Source organism: Sciurus vulgaris (genome assembly GCF_902686455.1).
Source record: "Sciurus vulgaris genome assembly, chromosome: 8".
Lineage (NCBI taxonomy): Eukaryota > Metazoa > Chordata > Mammalia > Rodentia > Sciuridae > Sciurus > Sciurus vulgaris.
Window position 1 is genome coordinate 136,246,947 of NC_136468.1, and position 19,323 is coordinate 136,266,269.

Here is a 19,323-nt window from a genome sequence, read left to right on the forward strand (position 1 = left end):
TTTAAAATTTATTATTATTATTATTAGTAGTTTTAGGTGGACACAGTACCTTTATTTTGTTATCTCTATGTGGTGCTGAGGATTGAACCCAGGGCCTCATATGTGCTAGACAAGTGCTCTACCTCTAAGCCACAACCCCAGCCCTTTGTTATATTTTATTTTGAGATAGTGTCTCGCTAAGTTGCTTAGGGCCTCGCCAAGTTGCTGAGGCTGGCTTTGAGCTCGAGATCCTCCTGCCTCAGCCTCCTGAGCAGCTGGGGTTATAGGCATGCGCCTCTGCATCCAGTCCCTAAATAAAATTTGAATCAGAGGGTGTGCTTATTTTTAAGACTATTAAAATATACTACAGCACCAAATTGTTCCAATTTATATTCCTTCTAGTACTTCTCTTAACAGAAACCAGGAAGAATCTAATTTACTTGAGCTTTAAGAATTGAGGACAAATTTAATAGACTGCAGTGTTTACCATGTATGACGCCTTAGAAATTTTATTCTTTGCCAAGTGAGGTGCTCATATTATTATTTTTTTTTTGATCAATAATAAAAAGAGAAACCTTTTCTCATCAAAGCAAAGCCAAGCTACCAACTGTGCAGAAACGTGTAGTAACATATTCTCAGGGCAAAGCAATTCCTGTTCTAAGATGTCAAGGATTTATTTTTATGACCTCTAGCATGAGGTCTTTTCTATTCTTTTGCTTTTTTTTTTTTTTTTTTTTTTTTTTTTTTTTTGATACTGGAGATTGAACCCAGGAGTATTTTATCACTGAGCTACATCCTCAGTCCTTTCATTTTTCACTCTGAGACAAGGTCTCACTAAGTTGCTTACGGCTTTGCTAAATTGCTGAGGCTGGCCTTGAACTTGCAATCCTCCTGCCTCAGCCTCCTGAGTTGCTGGGATCATAGGCCTGTGCCACCACGCCTGACTCCAACATCCCATTCTTAACCACTTCCCCATATGCTGGCCCAAATTCCAACTTCCAGTCCCTGCAACTCTTTCCTGAGAACTTTCTCCTTGGTCCTCAAAGCTTACACTGCCAATCTGTGAGGCTGGTCAGAAGAGTCTAAGAATTCAGACAGCGACCCTTAACAAAGGGTCCCTCCCTCACCCCTTGAGTGGACCAATCTGTGTTGCAGAGTCTCAGAGTAAACCACTTGCTCTTGAACCTCTGTGTCAGGATCTGCTTTCAATAATAATTTGGAAATCATTCCATGTTCAAATGGGTAGGGCTCCTGCATTACTGTTATTTTGGGGTGCTGGGGAGGGAACCCAGAAGCCTGAAGCATGGCAGGCAAGCACTCTGCCACCGAGCCATGCCGTGGTCCCTTACTGCAGTCTTCATGATGGCTGCACAGTCCTCCTCAATGGGGTGATGTCACCGTTTATTGACCCACCCCCAGCTGCTTTATATGTAGGTTATTTCCAATTTCTTGTTTTTGCAACTTTTCCTGTCATTCTTGGGCCCCACAGTTTGGGGGTTATTTATAGCAGTTCATTATGAAAACGAGCTGTTTGATCTCCCTCCAAAGTGTGGCGGTCATGATGACGCTCACATGACAGATGAAAGCAAGGCACCAATCGATCCCCCCGTGGGAATCACATGGACAGCACGGGGCGATCAGGGACGCGCTGTTTAAATCACATGCCCAGATGGAAATGACCTGCTGCCTCAATTTGGCACTTCTTTGAGCAAAAGAATAACAAAGACGGGTTTATGAGTCGGTTTGATGAAACTGAGGCAGATGCAGGTCCAGCAGGTGGCCAGCTACCTGGGTCACTTAACCACTGAGCCACCTCCCCAGCCCTTTTTGTATTTTATTTAGAGACAAGGTCTCCCCGAGTTGCTTAGCGCCTCGCTTTTGCTAAGTCTGGCTGTTTCAGTCAGCTTTTTCGGTGCTGTGACTAAAAGATCTGAACAATTTTAGAGGAGGAAAAGTTTATTTGAAGGCTCACAGTTTCAGAGGTCTCCATCCAGACAGCTGGCTCCATTCCTCAGGGCTCCAGGTGAGGCTGAACATCAGGGCAGACTCACATCATGAGAAAGCAGAGGGACACTCCACTCTCCAGATGCAAAATATATGCCCCGAAGCCACGCCCCAGATGCACAATATATGCCCCGAAGCCACGCCCCAGATGCACAATATATACCCAAAGCCACGCCCCAGATGCACAATATATGCCCAAAGCCACGCCCCAGATGCAAAATATATGCCCAAAGCCACGCCCCAATCCCCACCTCCTCCAGCCACACCCCATCATTTCAATTAATCCCATCAGCGCAATCCACTGAGTGGGTTAAGACTCTCACAACCTAGTCATTTCTCCTCTGAACCTTCCTGCACTGTCTCACATGTGAGCTTTTGGGGACCACCTCACATCCACACGGTAACACTGGCTTTGAACTTGCGATCCTCCCGCCTCAGCCTCCTGAGCTGCTGGGATGATGGGCATGTGCCACTGCGCCAGGGTACCTGGAGTATCTATCTTTTTTTCCTTGTACTGGGGAGTGAACCAGTGACTTGCTCATGCTCATCACACATCCCATCCCTGAACCGCGCCCTCAGCCCTGGGTACTAATCCGTAAGAGCAGTTAAAACCCAAGCGGGGCGCCTGCAGATTGGGGTTTTCCAGCGCAGTCACTTAAGTAAACAGTGACCCGCGGAGCCACACAGCGCCCTCTGCTGGAAACACAGAGCCATCGACTCCGAGACCAACCTGCATTTTGCTTATTTTCGTGAGAAGATACTGGCAATTAGAGGTGATTATAATTTCTGATGCCTATCTGCATTTCTAAATTTTCTAAAATGTATTGTGTGTAAGGATAAAAATACAGGGATGTTTATTTCCCTTTGTTGGAATTAACGTTCATTCCTTCCTGATGCTGCTCCATAGGCAGACAGTAAAATTCTTTGTCTCCCTAAATGCGACCCTCTGACCACCTGTGCTCTCCAGCCTTTTGCAGGCTGGTTCAACACCGTCGTTGCTCTGGCATCGGACGCATCTGGATTTGAACCTAGTTGCCACTGTCCTGCAAAGTTGTCCTGGTGTCTTCCCCCACCATATCTACGCTGCTGTGCAATGTGACTTTGTGGCTCTTCCCATCAAGTCTCTGCCAGGCCGGGGACGTGGCACTTGCCTACCACGCGCAAGGCCCTGGGTTCCATCCCCAGCCGTGGAGGAAGAAAGAGAAGAGGTCTGTTTTCCACACCTTGAGCCTGGGCTGGCCTCGTGACTTGCTACCACCAGCAGCATGGAGTCGCAGAAGTAGCCGGTTGCAAGCATAGGCTGCGAATGGCTTGGCGGCTTCTGCTTCCTGTCTTAGATCCCAGCCCGAAAGGCACATGCACCTTCTCTGAGTGGGGCGTGGCCTTGCTGGTGACATGGGTGCATGCTCCCCGAGACCGAGACAGGAACAAGCATCACCTGACGGACGCGGAATGTGAGCAGAGCTGCTGTTCTCAGCCCCGAGCAGAGTCGCTCACCCTGCGCTTCCCGGAATCACTGCGCCCATGTGTGAGCTGGTTTCCTCATCGAAGGGGGATGCGTGAGAGCACCCAGCCTGGTGGCCGGCGTGCGGCAAGCGCCTGTCATTATGACTGTCAGCATCGTTACTGTGAATGTTACTGTGGTCCTTATGAACAAGCAAAGTGAGCATCTATTTGGGGGAAAAAGAAGAAAGGTGGAGAGAGAGGGAGAGAGAGAGAGAGAGAGAAAGAGGGCGATAGAGACAAAGGGACCCAGGCAGAGGAATGGGCTCCTTAATAATGATGCAATTTGCATTTATGCTAAAATGAAATAGTCTTAATTATCGTGTGGCTTGGACCTGGTGTGTGTTCCTCAAGGTTTGGTGTGTCGATTTTTGTTTTTTTTTTTTTTTTCCTTTGGTGCTGGGGATCAAACCCAGGGCCTTGTGCTTATAAGGCAAGCACTCTACCGACTGAGCTATCTCCCCAGCCCCTGGTGTGTTAGTGTGATGAATGCAGAGGACAGAAACTAAGTTCAACAATGGTGTCCAGAGGTGGGGCCTCTGGGAGGCGACTAGGGTCAGATAAAGCCACCAGGGTGGGCGCCCATGATTGAACGCTGGAGGCTTGCTAGGGAGAGCGCCCAGAGGGCTCACACCCGCGTACCCCGTCTCTCACCATGTGTGCCAAGGCCACCATCAGACACGGCCCTTTAGCTTGGACTCTAACGAGGAGCCCAGACAAACCTCCTTTCTCCATAACCCACCCAGTCTGTGGTGCTGTGTTCTTGGAACAGAAAACAAGACTAGCAGAGTCATAGAGACTTCTGGTGGCTGGGCTTTTAAAAAAATAGATACAGAGACTCTTCTTCATCTGGTTTTATGAGGAACTGCAATTGGGAAAGCTCTTCTAAATGAATAGAAACTCTTAATTATCTTATCTTCAACTTAATGCTTCCCTGATAATGAACTTAGGGGAGCCATTTTTATAACTAGACAAGAACACTGTCTAATTAAGACATAATTATTTTTATGTAAATGACTAGTTAAAGTGCACAAGAGCCAGGGGCTCTCTTGGGTACCTAAATATATCTTCTATAATTTTGTTTATAGCTCTTATTTGCCCTCCCCACAGATGAAAGACATATCTAGAAGAGCAATTAAGAGAATAGGTTTATCCCAGAGATACAGGAGGCTGAGGCAGGAGGATCACAAGTTTGAGGCCAGCCTCAATGACTTACTGAGACCCTGTCTCAAAATTAAATTAAAAAGGGCTGGGGACATAGCTCAGTGGTAATGTGCTCTTGGGTTCAATTCGCAGTACAAAAAAGAAGAGAGAGAGAGAGTGAGAGAGACTGAAAATCAATTTAGAGGGTCAAGCAACATTTAAATCTCTGCTCTGCCACTTACTAGCTGTGTGACTTTGGGTGTGTTACTCCTTTGAAGTTCAGTTTTCTTACCTGTAAAATGGAAAGGATACCTCTGTCTCTTATGTGAGTTTTTAAATGGTCATGTATGTAAAACACAATTTCAGTCCCAGGGTTGCAGTAATAGCTCAGTAAACAAACAGGAGGGCTAAAATAGATTCAGTAAATGAGCAGCTAAATGGGACACGTGATATGGTGAAATTCGCATCTGGCCTTCCTCCTGTATCCTGCCATACACTCCTAAAATCCTTGGAATCAGCAAAGCCTGTGTCTTTTTCTAGGCCACTGAGTTGTCTGACTGCCTCTGGGGAGCCCCCGATGAGGACTGGTCACTGGAAAGACAAAGGCAGGCTTAGAAGGCTGGCCTTTGATCCCCACCCTGTCACTCCCTGACCTCTGGGAAGGGAAGAGAGTCTGAAGGTTAATCGATCACCAGTGGCTGATGATTCCATCAATCATGCTTAAGTAATGAGGCTTCCATAAAACCCCTAGGGAACAGCGTTAGCTAACCGAACCTGTGGAGGGTCCTAGGGTGGCACCTGGAGAGGGCCCAGAGGCTCTGCCCACTTTCCCCACACCTGGCCCCTGCACCTGTTCCCTCTGGGCTCCATCAGTATCCTTGGTAACATCCTTTACGATAAGCTGGTAGTGTTTCCTCCAGGTCTGTGAGTCATTCTAGCAAACTCAGCAAACCCAAAGAGGGGGTTGTTGTGGGAACCCCAATATTTACAGCCAGTGGGTCAGAGGCACAGGTAAAAGAACCTGGAGTTTCCAGGTGAGGTGGCACATGCCTGTCATCCCAGCAACTCAGGAGGCAGAGGCAAGGAGGATCACAAGTTTGAGGCTAGCCTCAGCCACGGAGTGAGACCTGGTCTTAAAATAAAAATAAATAAATAAATAAAAAGGCTGGGGATGTGGCTCGGTGGTAGAGTCCTCTTGGGTTCAGTCCCGGGTACCAAAAAAAAAAAAAAAAGAACCTGGGCTTCTGACTGGTGTCTGAAGTGGAGAGAGGGGCAGTCCTTCCCCAGGTGGGTAGGGGCAGACCTGAGCTGGTCTGAGTCAGAGGGCACCCAGCGGGAGCCCACTGCAGCAGCCCCGCTTGCTCGATGGGTTGGGGGCGGGAAATCCACACACCGGCTATCAGAAGCCTGTGACCACCAACACATTACTGGCAATAAGATCAGCAATAGAGGACGGAGGACATGACTTTGATAGACCTGAGTGGCTCCCAGCAGCCAAGGAGGGGTCAGAGTATGTACCAAGGAAAGGACCCCGGGGAGGAGCAGGTTGGGGTCATGCCCCAGGGACACCCGGCACAGGGTGGAGGTTCTGGATGAAGGAGGGATTGCTCCTGAGTTTGCACCCAGAGTCCCGTCCTGGGTGGCCACTCAGATGAAGGAGGGGCAGGGCCTGCCTTGTCCAGCTGGCCCCAGGAACAGCCTCGTAGGAAGGAGGACAGGACGGGAGAACCGCTCGGCCCCCTGATGAGCCCTCCTGGCGACTTGTGTGCGCGATCTTGGGTGTCCCTGTCTGTGTGTCATTCTGCCGTGTGTACAGCTCCTGGGGCTCGCCCTGGGGAGTGGAAGCCATCTGCACCGTGAAGGTCGGCTCGACCCTCACTCTTGGTTTTATATGCTCTGTTTTATGCTCTGTTTTTTTTTTTTTTAATTTTTTACAAATATATTTTAGTTGTGGATGGACCTTTACTTTATTTATTTATAGGTGGTGCTGAGGATCGAACCCAGTGCCTCCTACGTGCTAGGTAAGCGCTCTGCCATGGAGCCCCAACCCAGGCCCTTTATGTGCTCTCTCATCTCTGTGTCTGGTTATTAGTGTGTGTTGGTGACAGTGGGTTCCACAGACACTAAAGGGCTTGATGGTCCTTAGAAATTCATCCACTCAAGGGTTCCCAAATTCCAAGGAAAAGAGACGAACACTCCCTCCAGCCCATTCTGGGTGACCCAGGGTGACTCGGGGGTCTAAATGGAGGTGTCAGGGTCACTTACCCACAATGTCAAGAGGTCTCTTAGGAAACCACATCAGAAGAACGTACCCTGTTCCTGGGTTGCAAGAACTATCACAGGAAGCGGCCACCCTGCACCTCCAGCTACCCAGCATCCCTTGATGTCTGGAGTTGTCCGGCACTTTGAGGACACTCTGGGAAGGAGTTCCCCTAAGCAGCACATCATGACCCCAAATCTCTCCCAAGCATCCGCTCTTGCTCCAGCCACCAGATATGCCTCTCACAAAAGGGATCCTGGAGACAGCACTGGGCAGAATTTAATTAAAATCCCTCAGTAGCCAGGCGTCAAGGCTGCAATGCCAGCTATGCAGAAGGCTGAGTCAGGAGGCCCAAGTTCGAGGCCAGCCTCAGCAACTTGGTGAGGCCCAAGTTAAATACCAAAATAAAAAATACCAAGGGCTGGGGATGTAGCTCAGTGGTAAAGCACCCCTGGGTTCAATCCCCAGTACCACAAAACCAAAACCAAGCCATCAGTATAAGCTGTTGAGAAATAGGTTCAGTGGGAATCCCTGTGACCACTCTGGTTTTTTGGTAGAGATTTCTCCTATAGTTTTTTTTTTTTGGTGTGTGTGTGTGGCAGGTGGGGTGGTTACCAGGGGTTGAACACAGCAGGTTAAAATATGGAGTCACATTCTCAGCTCTTTTTGAAATATATTATTTAGAGACAGGGTCTTGCTAACTTGTAGAGGCTGGCCTTGAACTTTCAACCCTCCTACCTCAGGCTCCTGAGCCCCTGGGATCACAAACATGCACCACCACACCCAGCTCTCCTGAATTTTCTTGTTTTTTTTTTTTTTTTTGGTGCTGGGGATACGAACCCAGGGCCTTGTGCTTGCAAGGAAAGCACTCTACCGACTGAGCTATCTCCCCAGCCCCCTGAGCTTTCTTATTGAGCTCATGATAACATCTTACAGCCTTTTCCTGGTGAATTTGCTTTTGGGTTCTTCATGGTTAAGTAGATATTCTTGCTTTACTGGCATGCCTGATTTAAAAACTTCTTGTAAACACCTGAAGATCATTTCTAAGTTGACTGCAGATGCAGTTAACAAGTATGGGTTGATAGCTCCTGTCTCCTGCCTTTAAATCTGTTGGAAGTTTATTGTAAGTAAATCTGTCACAAATTAGTTAATTTAAACTTGATGATAAAATAAAGAGGTTTTCAGAGTTGTTAGCATACGTTTTGCCTGGGTTATTGGTCAATCAGGTTATGTTTATTTCTGTTAGATGTTCAAGATGGACTGTCCATTGCTTTCTCTGTTTCCAGCACAACGATTAGCATTTTTCTTTGAGAAACAATTTAAAAGTGTTGACTATGCTTGTCTGACATCTCAGTCTGATTATCATGTTATCTTGTCTCACATCATGAATAAATCAGGTAAATATATGTAAAATAAATACACATAATAGGAGTATAAATACACATAATAGGAGTAATTTGTAAGTTAAAATGCTTTTTTTGTATTTAGTACTGATGTCTTTACATCAATTGCTAAATATACATTCAAGTACTCTGGGCTTCTTAAAGCCCAAAGAGGAATAGGTATGTGTATGTGGGTGTTATGTTTGATTTATTAAATGTTTTCATAAGATGTTGATATGCATAGATTCAATGCAATCCCCATCAAAATACCCATGACATTCTTTACAGAACTAGAAAAAACAGTCCTAAAATTCACTTGGAACGGGCTGGGGTTGTGGCTCAGTGGTAGAGCGCTTGCCTAGCACGTGTGAGGCACTGGGTTCAAACCTCAGCACCACATAAAAATAAATAAATAACATAAAGGTTCATTGACAATCACACCTAAAAAATATTTTAAAAATAAAGGTCATCAACATAAAAAATACACACACACACACACACACACACACACACACACATATATATATATATATAATTTTTTTTTTAAATTCATTTAGAAGAATAAATGACTCAGGGAAGCCAAAGCACTTCTAGGTAAAAAAAAGCAACGCAGGAGGCATCACAATACCCGACTTCTAATTATCCTACAGAGCTGTAGTAACAAAAAAGTCATGGTTCTAGCATTCAAACAGACACAGGGAACCAACAGTGCAGAATAGAAGACACAGAGACCAGCCCACACAGACACAGTCAACCGATCCTTGACGCAAACGCCAACAACAGACACTGGCAAAAACACAGCCTTTGTAACAAAGGCTGAGAAAACTGGTTCTGCATACGTAGAAAAGTGAAACTAGACCCTTCTCTCTCGCCCTGCACAAACACAGACTCAGAATGGATCCAAAACTTCAGACTTAGGCCAGAAACTATGCAACTCCTAGAAGAAAACACAGGCTCAATTCCAGCTTTTGGGTACAAGTGACGACTTTCTCAAAAGAACCCCCAGAGCTTCAGAAATAATGCCAAGAGCTGATAAACTGGACAGCATCAAACTTCTGCACAACCAAGGAAACAATGAGAAATGTGAAGAGAGAACTCACGTGATGGGAGGAAAATCTTTGCTAGCCACTCTTCTTAGAGGATTACTATCTAGAATATATAAAGAACACAAACAACTTTACACCAAAGCCCCAAATAACCCTATTAATAATGGGCAAATGAATTAAGCAGACATTTTTCAAAAGAAAAAAATACAGTCGACACATACATGAAAAGATGTTCGACATCATTAGCCATTAGGGAAATGCAAATCAAAACGGTACTGAGATTTCATCTCACACCAGCTGGAATGGCAATCATCAAGAAAACAAATAATGAATGCTCGAGAGGGTGTGGAGAGAAGGGAACACTTTTACACTTCTGGTGGGACTGTAAATCAGTACAATTGCTATGGAAATCAGTATGGCGGTTTCTCAAAAGATGAGGTGTGGACCCACCACTGGACGGACTCAGCTGTATCACTCCTCGGTGTTTATCCTTAAGAATTAAAATCATCACCATAGTGATACACGCAGACACACTCACAACAGCCAAACTAAGGAACCAGCCTAGGTGTCCATGGAGACAGAAAATGTAGTCTACACACACAATGGAGTTTAACTCCGCCATAAAGAAAAATGAAATTATAGTATTTGCAGGAAAATGGACAGAACTCGAGACCATCTTGTTAAGGGAAATAAGGTCAAGGGTCGGATGTTTTTTCTCCTGTGCAGAAGCTAGAGAGGAAAAAGGAAATGAAAGGTGAAGGCAGATCTCATGAAAATCAAAGGGAGATCAGTGGAGAAAAGGGAGCAAAGGGTGGGGGGAGGGGGGGAAGGGGGAAGTGCTGGGGAGGGACAGTGGCCAAATCATATTGCTACACTGTGTGCATGCACAAGCATATCACAAGTCCCATCAGTATGTACAACTATAATGCACCAATAAAAAATGTGGGGAAAAACATGTTGATATGTGAAAAGCAGTTTAAGACTCAGGCACACACCTGTAACCCCAAGTGTTCAGGGGCCTGAGGCAAGAGGATCTCTAGTTCAAGACCGACCTGGGAAACCGAGCAAGACCTTGCCTTTGAACAAAAAATACACAAAAAGGCTGGGGAGGGAGCTCAGTGGTAGACTGTCTGCCTAGCATGCACGAGGCCCCAGGTCAGATCCTCAGAACCCCTTCTCCCACAGAAAGATAAAGAAAACAGAGTTCAAGAGTGCTTTCCCACAGGCTGGGGGGATAGCTCAGCGGGTAGAGTGTTTGCCTCACAAGCACAAGGCCCTGAGTTCGACCCCCAGTACTGCAAAAAAAAAAAAAAAAAAAAAAGAGTGCTCTCTTCACTGAAAGTAAGATTGCAAAGTCATCTGTGTTTTGATGAAAAAGTTATTATTATCATTATGATTCTGGTACTGGGGATTGAACCTGGGGTACTTTATCACTGAGTCACATCTCCACTCTTCTTTATTTTTTATTTGGAGACAGGGTCTCACTAAGTCGCTTAGGGCCTTGCTAAGTTGCTGAGGCTGGCCTTGAACTTGAGATCCTCCTGCCTCAGCCTCCTGAGTTGCTGAGATTACAGGCGTGCACCACTGTGCCCAACTTGATGAAAAATTATTTTTAAGAAAATGTATTTTATTTTATTGAGAAAATGATTAATTTGATCTGCATTCAGAAGTTTTGTAAGGATTGTTTCAAAATGAAGATTTAAGGGCGGAAACAGTAGGAACAAACCAGCAAGTAGGGAAGAAAGACAAAGTTGTATATTGAAGATGTTTTTGGTGATAAAAGTGAAAAAGAAAAGAAAATGCTTTTGGAGGAGATAGGATTTTGTATGGCAAAATAAGATTTTTATCCCCAAAGAGAAAACAAGAAAGGCAGGGTCATATATTAAAGGGTTAAGCAGACCACAGAGGTCTGTGAAGGACAAATGTTATTAAAGGAAATTTAGGTTAAGTTGGCTAAAGCTAAGAAAAATTATTTATAGGCTTTTCTAAGATTAAAATTTAAGCTGGATTCAATCCCCAGCACCACACAAAATAAAAAAATAAATAAATAAATAAAATTTAAGCTGGGCATAGTGGGGCTCACCGTTAATCCCAGTGACTTAGGAGGCTGAGGCAGGAGGATCTCCAAATTCAAGGTCAGCCTCAGGAACTTGGTGAGGCCCTGTCTTAACAAAGGGCTGGGGATGTGGCTCAGGGGTAAAGCACCCCTGGGTTCAATCCCCAGTACCAAAGCTAAATAAATAAAAATTTAAAAAGGGCTTGGGATGTAACTCAGTAGTAATGTGCCCCTTGGTTCAGTCCTCACTACCAAAAAATTAATCAATCAATTAGTTTAATTTAATACATTGATAGAAAACCAGAATCTTTTTTTTTTTTTTTTTTTTTCTTTTCAGTACTGTGGATTTTGTGTATTTTGAGAAAGGGTCTTACTAAGTTGCTGAGGGTCTAGCTAAGTTGCTGAGACTGGTCTTGAACTTGTGATCCTTCTGCCTCAGTCTCCAGAGTTACTAGGATTATAGGAGTGTACCACCACACCCAACCTCAGAATCGAATTAATGTCTAAAGCAACAAGGTTTTCTTAAAACATGGATCCGCTCTTAGTACAATTTACAAAAACTGACTTAACAGAGATTTTACGTTTGACAAAGGTAATTTCTTACATTTTCTGCTACCTTTGTTGGGTATTTGATTACTTAGGGAGAGAGCCTGAAAAGAGTTATGGTTTGCTTAAGCATCTACTTGTTTTAAAGTCTTTTCAGTGATGACTCAGAACTGTTTACATTTAGTTTATAACTGGGGTTTAATGAACAACTATTGTTTTACAATGATATATGATAAATATTATTGGCATAAATATTCACAAGATTTTGCCAAATGCATAAAGGTCTGGTGGGCCTGGCATAATGCTATCAGTTACGACTGTCATCCCAAAATGCTGTATACAGGGCAGGGTGTGGTGGCACATGTCTGTAATCCCAGTGGTTCCGGAGACTGAAGCAGGAGGACCGTGAGTTCAAAGCCAGCCTCAGTAACTTAGCAAGGCACTGTCTCTAAGTAAAATACAAAAAAGGGCTGGGGGTGGGGCTCCGTGGTTAAGTGTCCCTGGGTTCAATCCCTGGCAGGGAAAAAAAAATTTTAAATAAAAGCTCTGTGTCAATGAAAAAAACCTCGATTTTTTTTTTTGGAGGGGTCAACTGCTAAACTCTCATCAAAATTCTAACCATGGCTATTCTAAGTCTTCTGTCATCCACAGTTTTGATTTTTTTTTTTTCTAAAGCAATTCGCATTGAGGCAAGAAAAGAATTCTTACAAGTCCTCTTAAATACAGCTTTCTGACAAAGCTGAACTCATTTTACAAAGTGGTTCTTCTTTGGTTATCTTTGCCAAAAAAAAATTGGTATTACTGTAAAATACAGGATTGTTTCCTAGTTCAAACCTAAAACGCAATCTGAATTTGTTTTGCTCTTGTCAATTTTATGTTGCATTTTCCTTTTAAAACTTTATACCTGTTGCCTCTCAAAATTCTTCAGAAGGACAACTAAGAAAATAATCAGGCTTACTGTTTTGAGCTGCTAGTCATCCTACAAAACAGAGGGATTGAACATAGTAGCTAGAGACTCCAGGTCAGCTCAGCCTAAGAACCGCTCCTCCTAAACCTTTTATTAAAAAACAAAAACCAAAAAAACAAAAAAACCTCAAATGTGGCTTTAAAGGGTTTTTGACACTGATCCCTAACTGATCCTCTCTTGTGGATCACTTTGGACACTGATCCTCTATCACTTCTCCTCTCTTGTGGGACAGATCAGACTAATGACCTGACAGACTAACTGGGGTAAGTCCAGCCTGGCAACAAGGGATAATAAAAACTAGACCATGGTGTGGTTAATCAACCAAGTTTTCAGGAAAAGAAAGGAGGGAATGTAAAAAATATGTAGCAAAATCATCCAGGTGTGGTGGCATATGCCAGTAATCCCAGCAGCTTGGGAGGCTGAGGCAGGAGGATCGCGAGTTCAAAGCCAGCCTCAGCAACAGTGAGGCCCTAAGCAATTGTCTCTAAATAAAATACAAAAATGGGGCTGGGGATATGGCTCAGTGGTCTAGTGCCCCTGAGTTCAATCCCTGGTACCCCCACCCCGCAAAAATGTAGCAAAATCAAAACGGAGCTACTTGTGTCAACCAAAATAAATAGAGCCAAGAGGATATAAAGGAAGGATTCTTTCGTGATTGCCTGATAATAACTAGCAAAAAACACCTTACAGACCACGAGTTTGCAGAGAGGTCACCATAACCATACACGAAGAGTACATCTAATAACCAGGTTGCTCTCAATTACCTTCTTGGCAAAGGAGGCATAAGCAGAACCCAGAATACCATCTGCTACACTTGCAATCGACTCCCCTTAGACATTTTATTGATCCCACAAGGGAAAATCTTTGCAACGATAAGTACTAGCTGTTACATACATATTAACACATCTCAACAGGTGAAATTATTAGTATCTGAGACTTTAAAGCTAGCAACGTTACTCAGTGGGGGGCTGTCCCCTGGCCCTTTGGAGGGGTCTCCCTGCTCGTTTCCGACATCCTCATTTGACTTCCTGTCTATGCTCTGCCCTACAGTGTATAAGTCTCCTTCCTTTTCTAGGATTGGGTACCTGGTTTCCTTTTCTAAGGAAATAAAACATCCTGTCGTTTTTATGAAGCACCAGGAACACGTGGACTCTTAGAAGAGGCAGCCAGGCCCCAAGGCCACCGTCCAGTCCTCCCGGCCCAGAGGGTCTGGAACGTGATTGAAGGTGCTATTCCAGACAGGACCTGGTCTCTGCCTCTCTTGGGTTCCTTGATGGCTCCGTTGCTCCTTCTGCTCTTTGGACCACGTATCCTCAACTATCTGGTCTCTTTTACGAGCAGAAATTTGGAAGCCATTAAATGATAAGTGATGTTGACTCAGGGGTAAAAATAGCTATGCCTGCAGCCAGGGATCATCAGACATATTGAAGGTTAGCTAGGGAAATTTTTCACTCTCCTGCCAGGTGACACCCAGATTCAGCTCCCAGGAATCACAGAAGATGGACCTTCACCCTTCATCACACCTCGAGAATGGGGAGTGAGCCGGGCGTGGTGGCGCATGCCTGTCATCCCAGCAGCTCGGGAGGCTGAGGCAGGAGGATCACGAGTTCAAAGGCAGCCTCAGCAACATAGTAAGGCCCCAAGCAACTCAGCAAGACCCTGTCTCTAAATAAAATATAAAATAGGGCTGTGAATGTGGCTCAGGGGTCGAGTGCCCCTGAGTTCAATCCCCAGGACCAAAAGAAAATGGAAAAAAAAAAAAAAAAGAATGGGGAGTGAAAATAAGCAGGGCGGGGGGTGGGTATGTTACCCAGTAGATGTCTACACCCGCTGGCTTGCCTCTTACCCACCCTGCATTCATCTTTTGAAAATAGGATGCTTGGAGGTTAGAATTTCCTTTCCATGATAATCATCTGAAACCAGCCAGATCCCCAAATGGCCACACAATGACCTCTAGAAGACCTCAGACCTCATTGCGATCCAATTTCCATACTAAGTGACACAGGTACCAGCTGCCAAGACAGGAAGCGCCAGACCGTGACAGGAGCAAGAATCGGTGATGCCTGAGTTCCGGAAAGTCTTCACCTGGTCCAAGGAAAGACATGAGCATTCCTCTCCTTCATCAGCCTCTCCTCCCTGTCATCCCTGTACCCTTTATCTACCGCGTCCCCACCCCTAAAGGGTTAGGAAGGCCCCCTGTGAGCTGGCTCCCACTCCTCCATTCTCTGGGCAGCGAATGCATTGGGTGGCTGGGGCTTGGCTTCCGTTTCATCTTTGGCTTCGTGACACTGAATGGAAAGAGATCTTGCATTGAGGGTCTCCCCCACCCCCACCTCCAGTGGGGGACCAATGAGTTGTTGGTAACACTGTGTGAGCAGAGTTCCTGGGGTGTAAGGCTTAATGTGAGTTGTTAGCTTGATTGGATTAAGAGGCCTCTGGGTGTGTCCATGAGGGCGTGTCTAGGAATGATTGGCATGTGGGATAGCGAACTGAAGGGGAGCCCTTCCTTAAGCATGAGCAGCACCGCCCAATAGGATGGTGGCTTGGATGGAATAAAAGTTGGAAGAACAAGGAAGCAGAGCGGATGTAAGCTCGGCTCTTCTTGAAGGGGTGTTGATCGCTGCTTGATCATCTGAGGATACCAGACTCTTGCTTCTTCACTCTTTCAAAGCTGACTCTGCCAGGGATTCTCCAGGGAGTTTCCAGAAGCCTTGGTCTGGGACTAGGGTGGCAGTTTGATCGCTCTTATTCTGGGGCTTCTGCCTCTTGGACTGTGCAGCTGCTGGTTCTTCCAGCTCTCCAGCTGCAGACGGCCATTGTGGACCCTCCAGCTTCTGGTTGTGTGAGCCAATCTGATAAATCCCCCTTTTATAATTATACCTCCTGTTGCTTCTCTTCCTCTAGAGAACGCTAATGCATGGGTTTCTCTTGGTTTCTTCCAGATCATCTGAGGGAGGCATGACATTTGGGGGGTCGGGGATCACAGGTAAGCTGGGGACCCAGGCCGCACCAGGTCAGGGGGAAAGGCCCTCCTCGCTGCTGTTGTGTCCTTTATTGTATTCCCCTGGGGTCCTCTCTTCCCTCCCTGTGCTGTGGACTCTGGAAACGGCATCTCTCCCAGACTCCAGCGGAAGAACCTCTCTCCCCTCTGTGGTCGCTCGCCTGCGGTGTTTTGGGACGTGGTCTTTCTCTGCTTTAGTTCCTCTGTCCCTGCAATCCCACCTGTTTGAAAGCTTCCAGAGAGTTCTCAATATTTCTGGCCAGTCAATGGCATCCTCTCCACACCTTCCAGCACCATTAAAAAATTCTATTTCTTACCACATTTATGCCATTTCCAAGAAATGTGTAAGAAGAACCAGAAAACGATGCCTCTCGGTCCACCTTCCTGAAAAACAATTTCCGTGGACCTTCTGCATCTTCCCGCACACGGGAAGAAAATCCAGGTAACTATTCGGAGGTTCCTTCTGCCGGGATTCTCCCTGAGCACCCCCAGGAAGGGAATCTGACTACCCTTCTGTGAGCGCATTCCTTCCAGCCACCAGGGAAACGCTGCACCCTCGTCACTGGATGGCTTTTGAATGGGGCAGTGGCCACATCTGCAGGAATTCCTGGAGTTGGGCCAGAAGTGGAGCAATTGGCTACCAGCCCCTGCCAGTCCAGGCTGATGGTTGTGGCTCCGTTCATGGCTTCAGCTTTGAGCTCCAGTGTTTTCTAAACCCATTCCGACTCCAGGATCCTGTGTCAGATGCCCACTCTGGAAGGCCCTGGAGGAACCTCATGAACAGACGTGGAGGACTCAGCCGCTCGCTGTCCTCGCCTCCGAGGGCAGGAGGAGCCTAGAGGTCTGCTTGCGTGTCAGATCCACGTGGTCACGTCTCCTCTCCTTGGCACGATTACGCGCTTCCTCCTCCATCCCTCCTGCGGACACGTGAACTTCTTACCAGAGTCCGCAGCAGCTGGGATGCTGGCTGATACCCATCGAGAACTCCGCCAGGCATCTCCTGGGTACTGGGCATATGTTGTCACTTAAAATTCTAAGGGACCCCACGAGGTGGATATGTTTGTATCCCCTTTTTAAAAATGAGGAAACGGAAGCACAGAAAGGTTCAGGGACTTATTTGGGGTCATGCAGCTAATATGTAGACAGAAGCAGGATTCCGACCCAGCACTCTGGTTACCCAGCCCGCGATGTGACCACACTACTCCGGAACTGACGTCACCCTCCCAGAGAGTCTCTCCTGATCTTTCCCAAAGGAGATGCAAGGACTGGCACGTGACCGTGGGCTGGGTGACCCTTGACAAAGCACACGACCCTGAAGCTGTTGGCCGAGAGCAATTCTGTCAGCCACTGAGGCATCAGCTTGGGGGACAGGGACTGTCCCCCCAAGATGTAGTACACACTTAAATCAATGGCCGTTTTATGGCTGTGTTCCCAGTTCAAAGAATAGATGGGTCTGGGAATCGAGGGGTTGAAGTAGGAGTGCCATCATTCCTAGTGACCCACTTGGGGGAACTTGTGCATCTTCTAGGCTCTGGGGGTCTAGAGGCCTTGGGTCCCAGGGAGGAAAAGCTTCCTCCAGAGGATGCCACAGAGTCTCTCTAGATGGAGGAGCGGGGCGATTCTGAGCCGACTGCAGAAGACATGTTTGGGTGACCCTAAGATGGCGGCTGGCGTTGAGGCAAGAGGTGGCACATAACTAGTGTTAACACGGTGTGATCTACTTTTGCCTCATTAGTTAATGGCTCCTCTGTGCTAGTGGTCAACAGGTATTCCTCATTCTTTCTTGATTGGTACCGAGGGGCGTGCTTCAATTGTGCTAAACCTAAGCAGATTGGCTGCCTTAGGTGTATAAGACGCACACCTATGGGAAGCACCTCGGATAAGCAGCACCTCTAGATCGCTGGGCGGAGGACTAAGCAGCACCTCTGATAGATCGCTGGGCGGAGGACTAAGCAGCACCTCTGATAGATCGCTGGGCGGAGGACTAAGCAGACACCTCTAGATAGCAGAATGAAGATCGCAGGATGCAGGACGCACCTCTAAGAAGAAGCCGCAGACCTTTAAGAAATAGCTCCTGATAATAGTAGCCTCTCTGAAAGCGTAGCAAGTCTCTTTTCCTGATGAGCAAAGTCTCTCTTCCTCTAAAACTTCCTCTAAAAGCAAGTAAGCTTCTCTTCCTCTATAAACTAACGAACAAGCAAGAAAGCAGCGCACAAAGAGAAAGATCATAGGAGTAGCTCAGTTTCCAGGCCACCTCCCATTAATACCCGCACAATTGTTGCTGCAGGCGGTAACAAATTACCGCGGGCGGCGACAGCCCACTCCCAGCTGTAGTGGTCTGGACTCGGGCGGCTTACAAGTGGACGCCACAGGATGCCTACATGAGCATCCACCCTAAGTATTTAGAAATGATGGAATTAAATATAGGAGATGCCACTCAAGTTTATATAGCATTCTTGGTTTATCTGGATCTCATGGAGAGTAAAAGTTGGTTTGCAGTAACTGTGGGATTACCTGAACTCCAGCTCATCTGCCTGGCTGGTACTGAGATAGAAGGGGAAAGGTTACAGACCGTGTTGCCTACACCCATCTCTGCTTCTCTCAGCCATCAAAGGATAAGGGACATCTTGAAGGCATCTCGAAAACTACGAGGTGATGCAGATCTGGATTTGCCAATGTCTTTCACCCTGGCTATCGTGGAATCTGATTCTACAATAGTCTACTATCAACTCGCTGACGGGTTTATGCTGCCAGCCCCTGAGAATATTCCCCTTAGAAGATGACATCTGCACTTCTCAATAGTTTATTCATAAAAGATTGGATCTGAGACCCATCCACCTGCTTTTTCTTTTATCTCTGAGATAGTCAGAGTTGATTTAACTGTTTCCATTCCATAAATTTTCTTTCTGAAGAATAAAACTTTCCCAGTCATTAGAATTTTGTATTGCTTGAAACTATAGAGTTGTTCCTCTAGAACTCTTTTTTTTTTGCGGTGCTGGGGATCGAACCCAAGGCCTTGTGCTTGCAAGACAAGCACTCTACCAACTGAGCTATCTCCCCAGCCCCTCTAGAACTCTTATTGAAGACAGTTTAGTTACAGTTGTGCTCAGATCTATGCCGAGGATGCGTTCAGAGGGGTGGAACCCCTGTGCCTCTTCATCACCCATGTTCATATGAGCCACAGCTGGCTCATTGAAACCCCACCTCTTCCCTTACTCTGCTCTCCCAGGGCCTTCTGGCCTCTGGTAGCCAGCTTGGGCTGGCACTTTATGTACATTGTGACATGTGGAGAGTTTATTTCTGCCTGCTTTTCCATCTTTAGTAGAAAGTAAAAGATGTCCTTGAATAAAAAAAAAAAAAAAAAAAAAGAGTCTCTCTTGAAGCTGGGCGTGGCAGAAACTTGGGAGGCTGAGGAAGGAGGATTTCAAGATCAAGG

The 19,323-nt window shown here is 46.2% G+C and overlaps 1 protein-coding gene and 1 pseudogene across 3 annotated transcripts in view; one reads left to right on the forward strand and one right to left on the reverse strand.

Moving 5' to 3' along the window:
• Positions 1 to 19,323, reverse strand: part of SVOP (SV2 related protein) — an 87,495-nt gene that overhangs the window by 23,014 nt on the left and 45,158 nt on the right. The gene's annotated exons all lie outside the window — the stretch shown is intronic.
• LOC306668912 (tRNA-splicing endonuclease subunit Sen15-like) lies at positions 3,290 to 18,815 on the forward strand (annotated as a pseudogene). Its single transcript has 2 exons — positions 3,290 to 3,511; positions 18,175 to 18,815. The product of its transcript is annotated as a tRNA-splicing endonuclease subunit Sen15-like (transcript).